Below are 19,195 nucleotides of genomic sequence, written 5' to 3' on the forward strand. Positions count from 1 at the left end.
ACAATTTAATGTGTGGTGGTCTCCAGGCTCTGTCATTTCACTGGTTTTACTGTCCCACTACACATTTTCTTCCAAACTTTTTTAGGCAACATTAGCTTGCTAGCTAACAAATATCTTAACATATATAACGTACATGAAATTGCTAAATTAAGGCAGAGGAATGCCGAAATTGGTAGCTAGTGTTACACTGTAAAAAAATAATGTAAAAAATGTTTTGTCATTGTAAAAACATTCCAGTATATGCATAATATTTAACCAAGCAATAGAGTTAATTTCACTCACTATATTGGGTCAGTGAACAACTCAGTATTCTGGGTTAAATGGTAACACCCTTCAGTTGGATCAAACCAAACAGTGTGTGTTTTCTCCCATAAATGACCAGTGGTTGGGTTAAAGGTGGGTTATTTTTCAACCCAGTGCACACAGCATGATGAACTACAAAGAGGAATGAAAAGACACAGTTGAGACACTCTGCATACGCAACTCCGGGTATGAATTAAAATCCCGCTTGTGTACTTTAAGCAGAGTAGAAGACCACATTAATGACTGCATGCTTAGAAGTAGGCCATGTCCAAACACTGCAGGCAGATTTGGCCTCGGGTTGTCTGCACTTCCTCAAAAACTGCACACAACACGCACTGTGAGCTGCTACTGTATCTCCCTTCCTATTTTGTGTGCCTGCTTTGCAGCAAAGAAGCCCAGAGCAATGAACACACACTGTAGATACTGCATATGTGCTTGAGCACTTACACACCACACTGCAACATTTCTACATCAGTTTCGCTTTTCTTTTCATCTGCCTCTTTCCAACGTTCTTCCTAATGTTTTTGTCGGTGGAGCGAGTATAAACATCCTCCCTGTTCTATGTTTCATTAGCAACCTGAGGGAGGAAAAAAAGGGGGTTTCCGCCAACATCTGGATGTTAGCTAGCTTGAGTGAAAAGTCATATCAGATCAGATCCTGCTACATCAAATGCAACTTGAGGGCACATTATTTATTCATTTAGCTGCTGACATCCAAACCATGCCCTAAACGGTGACACTTTGAAAACTATTCCTCTGTGCCTGAACTGCGCCGATACGAATGCGACTAGCAGGGGCTCGCAGAGGGAAGAGAGTTTTATGTTCCTTTCACCAGGCATGAACGCAGATGAGACGGAACAACAAGGCCGTTGTTGTTCTCTAGCTGAAGAGCCTCGGAGCTTCTGCGAGGACTGAACACAACAATGGAAATGCCTCTATGCCTGCTGTAAAATGTCATGTGACTACAAGGCCTTCCCGCAATTTTCATACACACTAAAAGCAAAGCCCCAAAAGCCAGAATGCCATGTCACCTATTACCAATATTTACCCCTGTGGTGAGCAGAAAGCCTGGCTCGCATAAATACTGGCCTGTGTAGGTGTGTGTCTAGTTTGTGTTTACGTGTGTGTGGGTGATTTGTATTGTTCTTTTCATGTTTTATGAGTTGGCAGTGAAAAAAGGTGAGATAAATCAAGAGAAAATTTTCACTCAGCAGGAATAAAATCCAGCTTTTATTCAAAGCTTGCTAGTATGACAGCAGCAAACTGCAATGCTTTAACTTTTCAGGAACAAAAGCATTTGTTATTACAACGAATTTCTATCTCCCTGCTCGACATTTTTTCACCACCGTAATCCATATATCACTTTTTTTTTATCTTGTGAATAATTTAAAAAGTGTCTGTATCCACATCCTGGGGAATAACCTAAAGAGGGGGCATGATGGCGAAGATTGCCCTCTAACTCTGGCGGATCAACGTCAGCAACTTGGTATTCAGACAAACTCTATGAAGGCAATCCATATGTGATAGATACAAAGACGAGGTTTTCAGTAGAAGACGAGAGCTGCCTCTGTGCAGGATTAAGTGCTTTAGATCTAATGATGAGAGGGGGCCTGTTTTTATTTGTTTTCAAACAGGCATTTTGCTCTTGATGGAATAGCGGCTGTGTTCTGTCTCCGGAGGGTACAAATGCTCATCAAAGACCTGGCTTTGTCAAACGATCCATAAACTCTTAATGCCACATAGCACGAGATACTTTGCTAGACAAGTTCAGAGAAAGAGTGAAAAAAAAATCAATGAGAAAGCAATTTATCCCAATTTACAATGTGATTATAGTACATAACATTTTATATCATATACTTTCTGGTGTTTGATTCCCAATCATTAAGACAGCTCATGTTTTGGGGAAGTTAGCCGCCCTCCAGCTCAGAATTCCTTGGTGGGATTCTCGCTCTTCCTATCAATATCTGCGGCGGTGGCTGCCAGAAGATTTGGTAGCTCTGGATGCCCGGGGCTATAAATCTGGGCCAGGGGTTGTGTGGGATGCTCAGATAAATGGGTTGGGCTTTGTTTTATTGCAACACTGCATGTCTTAACTTCCTGTGTCTACCAGGGATTTAGAAAATTTGCTACTGTCCTTGGGCCTCTCTCTGCAACAGCGGCTCTGAGTCGGGTTTGAGTCAGCCCTGGTGCCCCAAGATTACATAAATATCCTCTATGAGCCATTCACCACTATATCCATGCTCTGCTGTTCTGGCCGCTTCTTATCTTCAGCAGTGTTTTTGTTTTTTGCGTGGGTACGGGGTGCAAGTCTCAGATTAAAAGGGAAACTGAGGATCTTCATTTAACCCAATTTGACGAGTCCCTTCACACTGTGCCGAACAATTAAACGCAAAGAGTAAACATTTTCTCAATGGAGGATGTTCTGCTCTGCTCGGGACCCCTGCTAATGGATTCAGCTAAAAAGACCTTTTTACATGTGATGCAGCTGTTTGTCATTTGTGTGCAACAAAGCATCACTGTGAAGAAAAGTGGGCCACCGAGACACAAAGCACAATTATCCCTGAGGAAATATGTCACATTTCTGAACATCTTTTGTGATAAGGTTTCTTCATTCGTGCCTCCGAACGGCTTCTTTCAGAAAGCACAGAAGGAAACAAAGGCAGAGATATGCCTTATTAGGTCAGTTCTGGATTCCCTTTTACACACTGATCATGGATCTGCTGGATAAATCACATGGGTATCATTAGAATCAACCCCGAGGAGTCTTCGGGTGCAGCGTGTAAGAGTGTGTGTACGCTGGCTAATGACTTTGCTTTAGGTATTTTTCAACAGCTAATCAAGTAAGATGATGTGTAGCAGCTTGGCAGAGTCTTGAAATATATTTTACACTTCTGATGCTGTAAAATACGCAATACTTCTTCCCTTCAATTATTTATTTCAGACTTGGGAGATAGCTTGGTCATACAAGAGGCTTGAAAAATGTAAATTCAATATCCTGTTTGGTGAATTGTTATTCTTGAGCAGCAATAGCAAATAACTCCATTCGGCATTCCACTGGTTAACATATTACTTGGCACCAGGCTACCAAAAAAAGCCTTAACAATAAATGCTTATTGTCACTGTTTGCTTCGGAGTCGGGGCTTCTGTGGAATTTTAAATACATGAAATGTGTGTGAAGCAGGTTCGGATTGAAAGAGGATGTGATTAAAGAGAATAAGAGATGAGAATGCAAGTAAATTCTGGGGTGTCAGAAAACGTTGAATCATTTAGTAATTTTCAACATGGCAGGGAGATCTGCCACAATCAAAAATCTTCACATAAAAGTGAGGGAGCGCAGAAAAACTCTGGGATACAATTCAGTAGCATTTGTATTCTGCTTGTTGTTTGTGTGTCGCCGTGGAAAAAAAAAATTACAAAGATAGTAAAGCCGTAGTTGTCCACAGCATGAATAAAACAAACTTGGCAGATTTTTGTTTGACTGGCTTTTCCCAGCCCAGAGCTCACTTGTCAAAAGGCTTATCCAGGCTTACCTTTCTCCAACCTAACCATTTTCCTCTTGTTTCTTTTCAATCTCACCTCTTCCTTCTGTCCTTGCTCTTATCCTCTCTGATCCCCTCTCCATTCCTGCTACTCTCACAGAACCATTTCTATCCAACAGTATCATTTCACTCTTCTGCTTTAGGACTGAACTGCCCACCACTATTATGTCATTCAACACCTGTACTTAAACCCGGTTGAAATTCACAGTGGGTGCAGGCCAAAGGACCTACAGAGAGAGAACAAGTACATCTCTGGAGTCTCTCGTCCCAAATCTACCTTACTCTTGGGGTGACAAGACATATCACCAAAGACGTTGGAAGTATCAACAGCTTCCCTTTACTGCACCAAACCGCAGCAGCCCACTTGATGTTGGAACAGCAAATCTGATTGGTGGTTACACAGTCCCAATGTTATCAATAGGTGACTTATACTGTAAAACAGCTGCAAGAAGTGGTACCATCATTAGAGATGCACTTTTTTTACAGTTCTGACTGTCTGAATTTCTTTATCTGATGATACTGACATTATACAGATACCAGGCCTTTTTTCTTAATAATAATAATAAGAATTATAATAACAATCATCATCATCATCATCAAAATCAGTTTTCACCATCTGGAAAGCTTGTTTAGTTTGTGTAATGTAACTTCTGTAATGGCATCCTTCGAATATGGTGGGGCACTGTAGAATTTTGGCTTGTGGCATTCAGGTGAAGCTCATAGGCTGAGAGACGGCTCACAAATAATATTTCCATCATTCTTATAATGAATTACTAAGAGTTTAAGGCTATTTTATGCTTCTAAAATGCAAATATTGCATTTTGTTAGTGGTTAATGGTGGTGTATTTTGGTAATTGTTATTGTCATTGTCATTTTTGTAATGGTTTATTGTTACATTGTTATTCCTTCCCTCCAGCTGTATATCCTCACCACAACTTGTGGTCAAGCAGGATATAATCAAATCAAGACAGAAAGAGTAGACTTAAAGGACCTAAAAAGTGCAAAGCTGGAGTTGAAAAGGTCAGAGAGAAAAAGAAGATAAAAATCTTGAGGCTAATGTTAAGACATTTTAACACATCTTTTTTGCTATTACCATAGACATAAACTTGTGTTTTTGAATGTTATGACTCTTTGATCAATCAGCTGTAGACGATAATGTTATATAAACTGGGTGAAACAATCAGTTTTGGTGGACAATCAGTTCTAAAAAAAAAAAGAAAAGAAAAAGAACAGGGACTAGTATAGGGCTCATTGCGATTACTTTAAGTGATTGCAATTACTATCTGATTACTTAATAATATACTACTAGAAATCTTTTACATCATTATTAGTCATTTTTATTGAAAAACACATTAAAATGATCACGGTGTGATTTCTGGCGAAAATCTGAGAACTGAGAACGAAATGACCAATACACTGGACTTTGATGATCATGGATGATGAAGCTAAGCCAGGAAAAAAGGCACAGTATAAGGTTAAACTAGTTTTCTTCCTGAGTTTGCAAGGATATATATGACACCATAGCTTGCAGTCAATTGTTATTATGCTTTTTTTTTTTTTAAATTTGCCCATATTTACAGCACCCCCTCCCACAAATAGTTCCAGCACCCCTGTCCTTTCATATTCCACTGGGCTACTTTTAGCCCACGGAAATATAGTATATTAATAATCATGGCTGCATCCCACATATTTGAAGCTTTCTACTTCATAATATGCGATTATGGATTTTGGAGCACATAATTTGGGCAGTTGTAGCAAAACCCTCAAATCTGTGCTACTTAAAGGATCAGAAAAGTGCCTAGAGGATCCCTCTAGTCTTATGTGTTCGCCCACATCACCAAACTCCTCCGAAACAAAACTTTTTCTAGATTAAAAACCAGCAAGAAACTCATCAAAATCTCCAGTTCCCCCCCTCTCAGCCTCACAGTTTCACTCAAACTATTGTCATAGTGACCTACAGCCACCAATTCATCAGAGCTGCCATCTTGGGAGAGTAAGCCACAAGGCTATTTCTGTAATGACCCAGATTTTCAGGTGAATCTGGATCCGTATCAATGTAATGAGCTGCAGCAAGTCAAACATATTAGGTCAAATAAATTCTATTTAGCATGGCTTTCAAAGCTTGATATGCACTGTGACAGAATATCTCAAATAATCAATAAGCTACATGTTCTATTATTTAAGCTCCAAGAGGCCTGCAAAGTGTGCATCTCGCCTTTAAAACGCAATCAATTCCAGAGAAAATTCCCCACTCTAATTTCCTTTCTTGGTAATTTTGTCAGATTAATATCAAGTCAATTTCCTGGAGCCTGTTCTTACGCCGAGCGATGGCATGATGATGGTATCATTGGAAGAAAGCTGTAATTGTGGGGGATGGCTCCTTTTGGGAGGAATGCGGGCACAGATGGGGCCTGAGTTTGATGGAGGAATTTCTCTGTCCTCAAAGGCTATCAGGAAGCAATGCCAAGCTGGCAAGAGATATAAATAGACTACAGTCAGGAGCAGGTCTCCATGCACGCACTAAAATAAACCAATCCCAAAGCAGGTACTATCCTATTAAGGTAGAGGGTTTGCAATGTCATTAAGGCACATTTAAATGGCTTCCACACTGTAAAACACAAAGTTGTTAAGACAATCTGATTAGATCTGGCAGTTAAGTATTTACTGATCCATATATTGTTTTATTCATGTTTACCTGTAAAGCTGAGTGGAGACTTGGACACAGTGGTTGTCCATCAAAGGGCCAACAGACAGGCATCCACTCACACTCACACTTTATACCTACAGGCAAGTCAGAGTCTCCAGTCAACCTGATCTGTATGTGTGTGAGCGTGGGAGGAAATGTGAGCATCAGTAAAGACAGACACACACTACTACTGTTGCGGGGAATTTGCAGGCTTTAGTTTACATTTACATTTTTTGGTTTGTTTTTGGTTTTTTTAGCTGATATTTTACATTTTAGGATGAAAAAAATAGCTAAGCTGCATGGATTTATTATTTGTCATTTCTAAATTATAACCCCTGGCTTTCGGGAGGAGAAGGCTCTGAAACAACTTTTATAAATATATGGAAAATATCTATTGCAGTTCTTCTCATTTGCTTTTGCTCAGTTCTTGAATGAGAATATTTTTTTTCCCAAATCTCTGAACAATTAGTTTGTTGTTCACAACAGATTTGAATTTCTCACATGTGTAACAGAGTGGGTACAGTTGTCCACAATTTTCACACTTGCTAATCAAAACTGATGAGTTGATTCTCTGTGAAACTGTCAAATTATTCACAACTTCTACAACTTCTTTCTTTCTTTGAGCCGTCACATGCAAAATTACTCATTAATCTATCGTATTCTGTCAGGTTTACATGTATATTTCATCAATATCTATGACATGTAGTGTTTGTTTGAACTACCTGCCTGCCTGGCAAATTTTCAGTTCACTGTATAAGACTTTACTGTACATGAAAGACCAAATGTAAAATTTCTGTTCACAGTACATGTAACAGATATACATGAATAAATTTACTACATACATAAAAATGTGCATAACTGTTTTCTGTGTATTACAGCAGTGCACAGTATTGCTTTTTCCTTGTAAACTTTTACTTACCGTTTAATTCTTAATCTAAAATGCTCAGTGCAACACACAACACAGCATTCAGCTAGACAAAACTGACATTACTGAATAATACAGTTAGCAGTCAGTGTCAAAAATGTAGAACAAAACAAATATTTTGTATTTAAGAAACGTGTTCAGGTTTGACAAAAACATCTAAACATTTTGACCAGTACGACTCGCACAATGACGAAACAACTTTTTTATTTTCACTGACCAATTTACTGACAAAATACCTCATTTTGAAGCTTAAATGAAATGTTTTGGTGAGTTACTACCTTTTGCAGGAATGTTAATTACTTTATTGCAGCTTTTCCCATTACAAATGATCAAGTTTATCACTTATGTCATTCATACTGCCACATTTATACTGTTTTTGTTTTTACAGGCAGAGTTAAGGAAATAAAAGAAGGAGAGAAAAAGAAAAAAAACAGAAAGAAAGAAACAAAAAATGGGGGTGGACCTTCTGTACCTTCTTAAGTATATTTAGTTAGGTTTTACTATTCCAGTCCGTTTCTTTGACCCGTTTACTCCAGTTTCTTATGAATTCATCCTCACTGTTTCTCAACCTATAAGTGATTCTTTCAGTTTAATGTCTTCAAACTTTCATTTCCAGGCTTTAATAGATGGTGACTTAACATTCATCCAGTTCTGTGTAATTTGTTTTAAAGCAGCTAAAAGTATTATTGTACAAATATTTCCTCTCCTGCCCTCTGTGTTTCTGACTCATGGGCGCCTGTAGCAGCTTTTTTAAATTAAAAATATTTATGGTTTTCGCTTGAAGTGACCCCCAAAACCTTTTCAACACAAAGGAAAAGTAAAAAATAATGCTGTTCCCCACATTCCCTCCATCATTCAGTGCTACCTGATAAACTATTTTGATATGATTTTTGATGTTGCAAAAAAAAACCCTGTTAATTTTCCAAGTGCATTCTTTCCAATATTTTGATTGTGTTGTCGTAAAGATTCTTTTACTGGCATCTTCCCAATTTCCTTTTATATATGTTATTGCCATTTCTGTTTCCCATTTCTCTTTGGTGCTGTCTGCGTTAACCTTTGTTTCTCATAAAACATTATATAGCTTTGAGATTCTGCTGTTTTCACTGTCTCTGTTTTTGCTTAGAAAATCCAGTAACCCATGAATCTCCTGACTCTGTTCTTCTCTTTATGTTTAATGAGATAGCTCCTCATTTGTAAATACTTGAAGAAATTATTGTGGGGTATATTATATTTACTTTTGCTAGAATGTTATAGAATTGCTAAAAAAAAAAACCTGTAAAAACTGCAAATAGTTGTGACAACTGGACTTACAATTTAGAAAATGTAAAAAACTCCTCTTCACTAAAATGAAGAGGAGTGGGGTTGCATTGGGAGAATTTCAGTATTTCTAAAATTTTGGCTGTGCAGTAAAACAAAAACAACACAGTCCACACAGGGATAAACCAAAGCTCCGTTTGCTGTGAGGCAAAAATGACTGAGCCTTTACATTTATGATACACATAACATTTTATTTGGTCTCCAGGATCCTCAGCAGCCAGAATAGTGAGATGAAAAATAAAAGCTAAATAAGAAATAACTCAGTCTGCCAGAGCTCTGAACAGCTCACATCTGGGCCTAATGCCTTCTCTGTGTACTGTGACAAATACAGGTGAAAAGTGAGGTGGACAGTCTGAGTCTGAGTAAAAACAGTTTCAAAGGATATAAATAAACGCTTCTACATTATTTACTTTTTTGCCTCAAGAAGGAAAGAAAAGGCAGAGACTAGTACCCAGGTGTCTATAGCAAACACTGCTATTGGCATCCAGTGAATAAATACCCAAAGAGGCTATTTACACCCACATGCATGACAGAGACAAACCACGATCTTTCCTTAAACGTCTGTTGCCTCAATCTAACTAATCTAATCTACATACTTTTGTTTCATAACCTACGTGGTTGCATTGCCCTAAACTTAGCCACAACAAAGAAAAAGGATATACATATGATATACATAAAATGTTGCGTATATAACTCAACATTTTTTAAAGATAAACACATTCTGTACCGCAGGACTTTTTCTCGAAAGGATATAAATAAATGCTTCTACATTATTTACAACTCTGTCTTAAGAAAGAAAGAAAGAAAGAAAGAAAGAAAGAAAGAAAGAAAGAAAGACAGAAAGAAAAAAGGAAGAGAAGAAGCAGTATGACACTCGGTCAGCACTGATTTGGCTGAAAGAAAAAGAAGAGGCTTAACAAAAGTGAAAAAAGTGACTGTAATTCAAGACAAGAGTCTACTTGTGGGTCTGTGTGCATTCGATGGCCAACCAGTGGCAGAGAAGTGTTTGCGTGTGTGTGTGTGTGTGTGTGTGTTTGAATGTGAGAGAGGAAGGATCACAATTAATCTCTTGCATTACTGCAGTCATTTCCACTCTCTTCATCACCAGCAGCATGTGCTCTGTGAGATTTAAAATATTTAAATCTGTAATCTGTCAGCATTATGAGGTTAACACACACTCGCAAGACTGGTGTCCTATCCGTCACCGCGCTTTTCACTTCACACGGCCCCCACATACATCACAAGGCCCTTGACGTGGCCTTTTGTAGTTCTGGCTGGAAAAGACTTTGCGGCCGATGTCTGTAATTTCTCAACAGGCGGTACAGACATGCTGCCGGACCCTGGAGAAAAATTAAGGGAAATGCACGCAGCTGAAAAAAGACAAGAAGAAGAAGAAAAAAAAAAAAGCTGCGGCACTGCGAAGCGCGAGGAAGCCTCTAATTGTTTCCCCAGAGTATGTGACCCAGTGACTCTGGAGGAGTTCTTCCTTGTTCTTTTACTACGGGTAAACCAGCATTCATTATTGATTTGGTGGCAGAGACTCTTACACAACACGGTCTTATGAGTGGGCCTAAGTGTTTTGCCAGTTTGGTTTGCAGCTGCATTAGAGCCCAGCTAATACAGCCTCATTCACCTTCCTTACACATGGTGCCACATTTCCTAAAACTCTGAATTAAAAACTAAGAATGAATACATTGAATGGGATTAAAGCTTGAACGACAGTGACCCGTACAGTATGTGAATATTAGGTTGATGGAAGACACTCCAACGTAGCCCATTTAGCCAGCTCCATGTCATGTCTTCATACGACAGGCTTTTACTAAGCTCCTTAAGAGCCTGCCCCAGGGGATCTATGGTAGGCTGGAGGTACTGACTCAGGCCTTATCTCCACTAATTTACCCCATGAATTAGACGGGCCCGCGCTTCTGTGTCCTGCCAGACCTACACAATACTGGCTCTGTGTTAAGAAAATGAGGAGAGAAAGGGGCTTAGCGATTGCTTAGCTGGATAAGAAGCTGTGGAATTGACGGGGGAAAGGCACACTCTGCCACATCAACTTTACCTGGACAGTTAACGCTCATCCGCCGGATTTAAAAAAGTTGATTTGCCGTCACTTGTCTGTATATTTTCAGGGTGGATTAATGCAATTTGAATCATACGGATTAAGTTGAACTTTTCAACAAAACAAACAGGGCTTCACCTCTGTCAGCCACCAAGAGAGGACAGACTGACTGTTGCTTTGTTCGTTTCATACCTACCTTAAATATTTCTGACAGATGTTTTAAAATTCAAATGAGTTGGCAAGCTACAGACTAGAGCTCGACCAATACTGGATTTTTGGGCTGATGCCAATTCCGATATTATGGAGTGAAAAAATTCTGATATTGATATCAGCTGATATTCTTTATTTCTGTATATAAAATCCAAAACGACATGAGGGCACAGAAACAGGAAACTTCCACTGGTGTTTTTAATAAGACAGGTGCTATTGGCACCCCGGGATGGAAAAGTCAATGTATGCATGGCAGAGCATTGCACCCTCTTACTAACAGTGAATTTGTCGCTCTTTATCGCTAAAATAAGGAGGGTGGGTGTGAATAGCTAAATAGCTGTTGTGTGCCTTTTCTTATCCCAGTGCAAATAGACTCTCTGCTTTAATATTATTATAATATATAATAATTATACAAATAAACTATAAATAAAAAAAAACATTTTGAATTAAGAATATTAAGATATTCATAAAATGCTTCCAAAACGCAATGAATAAATATAGCTGTGCTAGGCTGTATGAAAATAGACTGCCCACATACGTGCGCCCTTTATGTTGCCATGGATACATCTAATAGAGGGCGCCACTGAAGAAGAACAGTCAAAAGTTTCCAACAACAACAGACATAGTAGCGCTGGATGGGGTTGTAATAATGTATCTCTTGAGAAAGAGTCCAACGTGGCGGCAGTACAGTAGACAGCTGTTTGGACATTAAATATGTCACAACATGTGGACAGAGAATTTCTCTTCACTAACGAACTGTTGACAACGCTTTGACACGGCCCCCATGACCGCCTGTGGTACTGCTCTGTTTCATCTCTATCCATAAGCTTCTTGAGAACATGCAGAAATACGGATGAAATGCATGCAGTGTGTGGACAGAAGGCTCCGTCTGTGTCTACATGTGTATCTAACACTCAGCATAGATGAGGCTTTAAAGCACAGAAACTGCAGGAACATACAGAAATCTACACGTGAGTCTGAGAGTTTGTTGTTGTCATCACATCATATATCACGTATAAGAAGAAAACATTCACAGTCACAGTCTGCAAATGACTGTGACACTTCCACAAAGTAAAATCAATGGCATGTAAACAAACACACTGCTTCAGCGGATTGATTCCTGCATGCCAGAGTTGAAAAGGTCACTCATATTGTTTGTATGTTCCACATGAATGAAATGAACTCAAGTTCATCCCAATCTAAACTCATCTAAATCCGAGGTGCGGCTTTGCATCCGAGAGCCTCCGTCTCACCCACCCTCCCTATCATGATGGTCTCCCGCCACCCGCCACCGCCGCCGCCACCCCACCTCTCGCTGACTCTCTCCGTGTGATGCATATTTAAAAAGTCTCCTCCAATCAAAAAATAGCTCCTCACTGCTGCTGCACATTTGGTCACGTCGCTGATTTTAACCCAGTCGGCTTCATCCTCGGTCCGCGTATTATTGAGTGTAAATTGTCTAATTAATAAATAAATAATAAAGAGATAACTTCTGGCAGACAGTGAGTGGAGACATACTGTGTGACATCTGCTTTGTAGTTAGGATGGCGATGTCCAAAAGAAGCTTGTTTACTAAGCAGACATTGGTCTTTGGCAGGGAAACCTGTTAGTCAAGGGAGATGTTTTTGGGCCATGAACAATGTAAAATCTCTGTTAAATATGTTATGTGCAGTAGTCTTGAGGCGTATCTTTGTGCCTGAGGCCAAAACCATTTTGTTAGTCAAACAGGGACTCTTTCATCTTTTCACAGATTTAACAAATACGTCTTATTCATTATTAAAATGAATATGACACAAGTGTATCTTGTGAATTGCAGCTCGTTTTTAGTAATACTTTAAAAAAAAAAAAAAAGAAAACAATCAGGGTCTTTTTCAGCAATCCTTTCACAAAAGGTGTGATTTAATGATTGTGAAGGCGCATCCTCCTGAGCAAATATGAAGAGACAAGTTTATCCTCCTTCATTAGTCACTGTGCGTCTACGTCTATGGATAGGCAGATTATGAAAGGGCTCAGCTGACACGTCATGATGCACAGTTTGCTTTTTGCCCCATCAGTTTTCTCTGCACTGTCGCACATGTGTGGGGCAATTAAAAACCGGAGGGCCTTTTGAATTATTTATATTTTCAATGGTAAAAACATAAAGAAGGGACCTGTCCTCTAAATGAATCCCTTCCCCAGCACCAACAAAAGATGTGAAGTCTGTCAACACTGTGTCTGTTTGGTAAGTCAAAGAGCTGGACAATCTAGCAATCAATGTTATATTGATTTTGTGATGAGAAGAGATGTTGTCGTAGATTTTGGATATCATTATATTTGTGATATGGCATATGTCTTGCCTTATCCTGGTTATAGCGGCTGCATTACAGTAAAGTGGTGTAATTTTCTGAACTTACCAGACTGTTCTAGCTGATCTATTATTTGCCATTTTCCACTTAATCATTATATCCACATTACTGATTATTATTTATCATCCCACTGTGTTAATATTGTACCCTGCCCTACTGTTGGATAGTTTAATAAACCTGCAATAATTTAAGGATTAAAAGATTGTTAAATTAATTGCCAACAGTTTTGACAATGACTTAACTGTTTTGAATATTTTTTAAAGTCAAAATTTGAACATTTCTGCCACTCAAATGTGAATATTTTCTGGTTTCTTTACTCCTCTATGATAGTAAACAGAATATATTTGGGCTGTGGATAAAATAAGATATTTGAGGACGTCTTCTTGGGCTTTGGGAAACACTAATTGATATTTTTCAAAATTTTCTGACATTTTATGGAACAACCAACCAATCAAGAAAACACTGGCAGATTAATTAACCATGCAAATAATTGTTCGTTGCAGCTCAAGTTCAGTCTATAATCTGGATTTTCAAAGTCTGGCCCCAAACTGTCTCTGTAACCAAATCACAAAACCGTGGGCTATTCAGTGCGATCGCCTCCTGATAACTATTGTAATAACTAAAGTAAAACTGCAACTGTTAGTGTATTGATTGATTGATTCTTTATTCCTCTATGACAGTAAACTGAATATTTTTGAGTTATGAACAAAACAAGACATTGGAGGATGTCATCTTAGGATTTGGGAGACACTGATTGACATTTTTCACCATTTTCTGACATTTCTTAGACCAGACAACTAATTGATTAATTGAGAAAATGATTGACAGATCGACAATGAAAATAATCAATCCTTTTAGCCCAAGTTTAATCTATAGCACTAAAACTGTGTGCCTTCCCCCTCAAAGCAAAGCTTAGAAGAAGGTCCCGCCCTCTTAGTTTACTTGCTTAGTTTTTTCAATGCCTGGTTGTCTATGAGAAAATGATTATGTTATTTGAGTTAATAGACATAACTTCATACTGCAGTAATTACAAAAAAAGGTCTGTCTAAAAACATTTATAAGTCTCTGACTCTGGGAAAGTGGGAACTATCTCTTTATCCAAATCACACACATTAAAGCTGTTCTATGCAAACTCCTTTTGATAACTAATGTAACAGTTTTTCACTTCGATTCACTGAGCCTCCCCTGAAACTGTTTAAATGCCCCTCAGGAGGCCCGCCTCACACTTTAGAAACCTCTGATCTGTAATAATGCATCATATTCTATAAAAATCATCATATGTTTGCACTATTTGAGAATTTACTGTATGATATTACAGAGACAATGGAAATACAGAGATATATATCACATATTGCAGCATAAAAATTCTGAGATATTATTTATATGCCATATCTCCCTCCCACCTTAGTAAGATGTTTCTAAACTGTGTGTCTTGGTGATTGTCAGCCATCAAGCTCAGTGCAATCCTCTTGTTTGCTCAGTAATGTGGTGCAAAACTAATCTGCATTAAATCCAAATTCTCCACAACTGCCTTTTTCTTTTTGTGCATGTGACATTGCAAAGTTGTGAAAACGGTGCTGGAACAATGACAGGCTTTTCCTCGGGTGTGGGATCGGCGGTGATAGGACGTATTTTTCAGAAGGTCAGAGGTATCCATTTGGGAAATTATTCAGCTCCTGCTCCTGCTGCTCCAAGACAACACGTCAAACACAATGAAGAATATTAGAAAACACAAATAACCTTCCGCAGCCTCTCTCATATGTGCAACAACACACCTCTGCATATACACCGAGGAGCGAGCGCACACGCTCGCACACACCTCCTGTCCACGCGTCTGGATGTGAGAGCAATAACGAGGGCATGCAGGAAGAGAAACTGAAGGCTAAAGAACAAGAGGCCTCTCGGGCCAGAGACCAATGAGTGGCTCATCCATGTTAAGTCAGGCCAAGGCGTACTCAGGTGTATTCACTTTAGGTCAGGACGAAGCCTCGCTGACCTTTGCAGCAGACAGGGAGTCTCATGGAGCTTTTCTTGAGCAGTCTTGAGACTTGCAGGGTAAACAACAGACTCAATGCTGCACTTTGAAATGCTGTGCCTGGCAGTGATCACACGCTGACCACTCCTCAATGGCCACAACACTTCCGGCCTAAAATGTCTAGCTGAATTCAGCGGGACACGATTTTGGTAAAAATTTTTCCCCAACAGCTGAAACTGAAAGCTCAGAAAAAAAAGCTTCAGAATGGATATTAAAACAGCAGGGAACTTGAAAAATAGCACTTCGCTGGACTGGAATACAAACAAGCAGCAGCAGCAGCAGCAGCAGCAGCAGCAGCATGCATAATCCTTCACATGATATTAAAGACACACATACAATATGAATGAACACAATTTCCCAGCAAATCAAATCCAAAGAGTCCTAATCAAATTTCATAGGGTGGTTTTTAAATGCACACAACAAAATCTAGAAATTCTATGTGTCTGTGTTATTATTACCCATTAAGGCCTTTTTTCATCAATGGTGTGGTATGCAAGCCAAATAAAAAGGCTGGATCATTTCCTAAATGCTTAGGTTTCAGGGACACATTGCTTATTCAACCAATCACCATGACAACTCTTGCTTGACATTTTCACTCCCTCTTCCCTTTTTTTGCAGTTCAACTCTCATAGTTAATTATTCTTTCTACTATTGACTACAATGAGGCTATGTCCAGGCATTTCAGATTGTTAAAAAAAAAAAAAAAAAAGAGTAGATGCAATAGGCCTGAAGGATCATTCCAGTGGTTTAAATTTAGCACCACAGCCAGCAATTTGTGCTGTGTGGTTTCTACGGCTTTCATAGGAATTATAAAAGGAGGATAAATGAGGATATTTGCTCCAAAACAAACTAGCAGAGTCATGGAGTGAGATCAATGCTATCACATAATGAAAAGAGGTAGATTTAAAGCTGCAATGATTAATCGATTAACTGCCAAGTATTTTGAGAAACGATGAATCAGTTTGAGAAATTTTTAAAGAAAAAAGCAATCCAAAGTCTCTAATCCAGCTTCTTAAATGTGAATATTTGCTAGTTTCTTTACTTCTCTTTGGCAGTATCTTTGGGTTGTGGGCAAACAACACATTTGAGGATGTCACCTTGGGCTTTGGGAAACACTGATTATCATTTTTCACCATTTTCATATGTTTTATGGACCAAACAACTGATCGATTAATAGAGAAAATGACTGACAGATTAATCAATAATGAAAATTATTGTTATTGTATAGCCTCTTGATCTACCCTTTGGTAGATCAAGAGGCTATAGGAGTATAAAAAATATTGGTACACTTGAGTATTGCAATATTATGTTTTGTGATATCGATTCTCAAAAACCCTGTATCATATCATACAGTGACACATGCAAAGATTCGTGGCAGTGGTTCATTTTGTGTTGGGTTTAAAACCCGTCCACCAGATAGCAGAGTTGTTATCTATCTGCGGTGTTCAGACAGCATGAAAAGTAAACTTTTGTTTAACTCAGATTTTATTCATCTGGTGGTGCGTTCTTTGGGATGTTAATGATTAATGATTGATCAATTAATCGCTGTTATTTACCCTATTTTAAATGTATTAACTGATCATTGATCAATAATCTAGAAATGGCAGTAACTGTAACGCATTTGTTGAAGAAAAATAAAAATGAGAAAAAAGAGAACAAATGTGCGATCTTATCTTATTACTTATTCATGATTAATTGATTACTACTTTATATTATGACAGTTTTCCAAAAACTACATTTTAAAAAATAGCAGTATATGTCCTTCTTTAGTTTTGCAATATATCGCAACAAATTGAATCATAACCCCTGTATCGTGATCAGAACTGCAACCGATGATTATTTTCATGGTCAATTAATCTGTCAGTTATTTTCTCACTTAATCGATTAGTTGTTTGGTCTACAAAATGTCATAAAAGTGTGAAAAATATCAGTTTTTTTTCCCAAAGCCCATGAAGATGTTGTCAAATGTCTTGTTTTGTCAGCAACCCAAGGATATTCAGTTCACAGTCGAGATCATGAGAAAATGTTTGCATTGAAGCTGAAATCAATGAATTTTGTTTTTTTTTTCTTTATAAAATACTCAAACTGAAGAAAAACAAAATCGTAGTTAAAATCGTATTGTATTGCAAAATGTTCGCCAATACTCAGCTCTTTGGGCCACATCAGACAGAATATCAGTGATGAGTAGGCATGAAAATAATTTTTGCACCACATTAATAAAAGGCATAATAAAAGACATTCATCTAAATGTCTAAGTTCACTCTTTCTGCCACAGAGAGAAATTTCCTTAATTACAAATTCTCATTGAAGCTCATGCATTACAATTAAGCCTCCAATCTGAGCAAACGAGCTATTTTTTCATCCATAATCTCCCAATCAAATCAATTCATGTGCAAAACTTCGAAAACACACGAGGAAATGGGGATCCCCACGTCTGCATGTGGCAGATGATCCTGCCCCTCACCTCAACAGATGGAGGTGTATATCTGCCTACAAACTGGTGGCAGCAGCTCCCACTCACATTATGAAATCTTTGATCTGATGTCATCCCGGTTGATGCGATTCACTCATTCTTCATTTAATTTCCGTTCAACTTTAGAGCCTGTGATTGCATTTGCCTAAAGCAAGTCACCGGGCTATTTCCTTTTCTTTTCCCTGTTTTTTTTTTTTCTTGTAGGGGAGAGCAGAATGAGAGGAAGGGAGAGGGAGAGCTTGCGCGTCACTGCTCCATCACGCACACAAGATGTCTTTATGCCCAAGTAACAAGTGCCCTGAACAATTACCACGAGCGTTTATTTTCTGCATTGACGTTTGAAGCGCAGAGGTGTTGTTACATGTTAAATATGGCAGTGCGGGCAACACACACACACACACACACGCACACACACGCACACAGTTAATCCAGCATCCAGAGACAGACTCGGGGTAGTCCGTTCAAGTCACAAAAAATCCAAATGCGTTTTGGAAGTGTACGTGCCGGTTTACTGCGCTGCGTCGATGTAGCATCACCCAACACAGCTCTTTGTCTTTACAAGGAAAAAAAAAAAAAGATAAGTCGTATAATTTGAGCCCAAGTAGCCCGATGAGCCCATTCCTCCCCTGCATCCCCCCCTAATTCACTCACCACGCAGACAGCCTCAAGATTTCTCCCTTCAGCCGCTCATCAACTATCATGAAATGACTCACCTGCCTTGTCGAGGCGTAAATCCCCCCATGCCTTGCTTTTCTGGAAATTAAAAGAAAAAAAGAAAAAAAGCCGGAACAATGTTTCAGTGTTTCGGGGTCTTCACTTGCAGTCGGGTACTCCAAATATCCGTATAGTCTGCGCACTGCTTGTGTTTTTCGTTAATGACCTTCCTGTGAAGCGGCAGCGGCTCTCGTTATCCTCACTCCGCTGTCATTTTAATGAATTTCTCCCACGGTGTAGTTGGGGTATGTTTTTTTTTTTTTTTTCCACAGGGAAGCTCTCCTCCTAGTCCTCCTGGTGCGTTTTGATGCTTTTCTCTTCACTCTCCGGCTCAACACGAGCTTGGCGGGAGCGCGCTGCGCGGCCCCGGCTGGAAATTCGGGAGCGCCGATTGGAGATGGAGAGGAGAGTTACTAAGGTAACCAAGGGCACACGCATCATACATGAAAAAGAAGCGGAGGATTTATGCCTTCCAACTATGAGCTGCCCTTCTGCTCTGCCTGTCGATGACAGCTCATCAGAAAGTGGTCTTTTTCATTTTTCACCGATGGACCACACTTTAGTGTCTCTCACAAAAAAAACACAAA

General features: G+C 39.0%; 1 protein-coding gene across 2 annotated transcripts in view; it reads right to left on the reverse strand.

Annotated features, from left to right (window-relative positions):
* Nucleotides 1–18,938, reverse strand: part of nlgn3a (neuroligin 3a) — a 182,566-nt gene extending 163,628 nt beyond the window's left edge. For both annotated transcript variants that reach the window (XM_084719415.1, XM_084719414.1), the window contains exon 1: nt 18,608–18,938. The gene's annotated coding sequence lies outside the window, so the exon portion shown is untranslated. The remainder of the gene's footprint in view (nt 1–18,607) is intronic.
* Between the last annotated feature and the right edge of the window lie 257 nt (nt 18,939–19,195).

Source organism: Lutjanus erythropterus, chromosome 5, assembly GCF_056507025.1.
Source record: "Lutjanus erythropterus isolate fLutEry1 chromosome 5, fLutEry1.hap2, whole genome shotgun sequence".
Lineage (NCBI taxonomy): Eukaryota > Metazoa > Chordata > Actinopteri > Lutjaniformes > Lutjanidae > Lutjanus > Lutjanus erythropterus.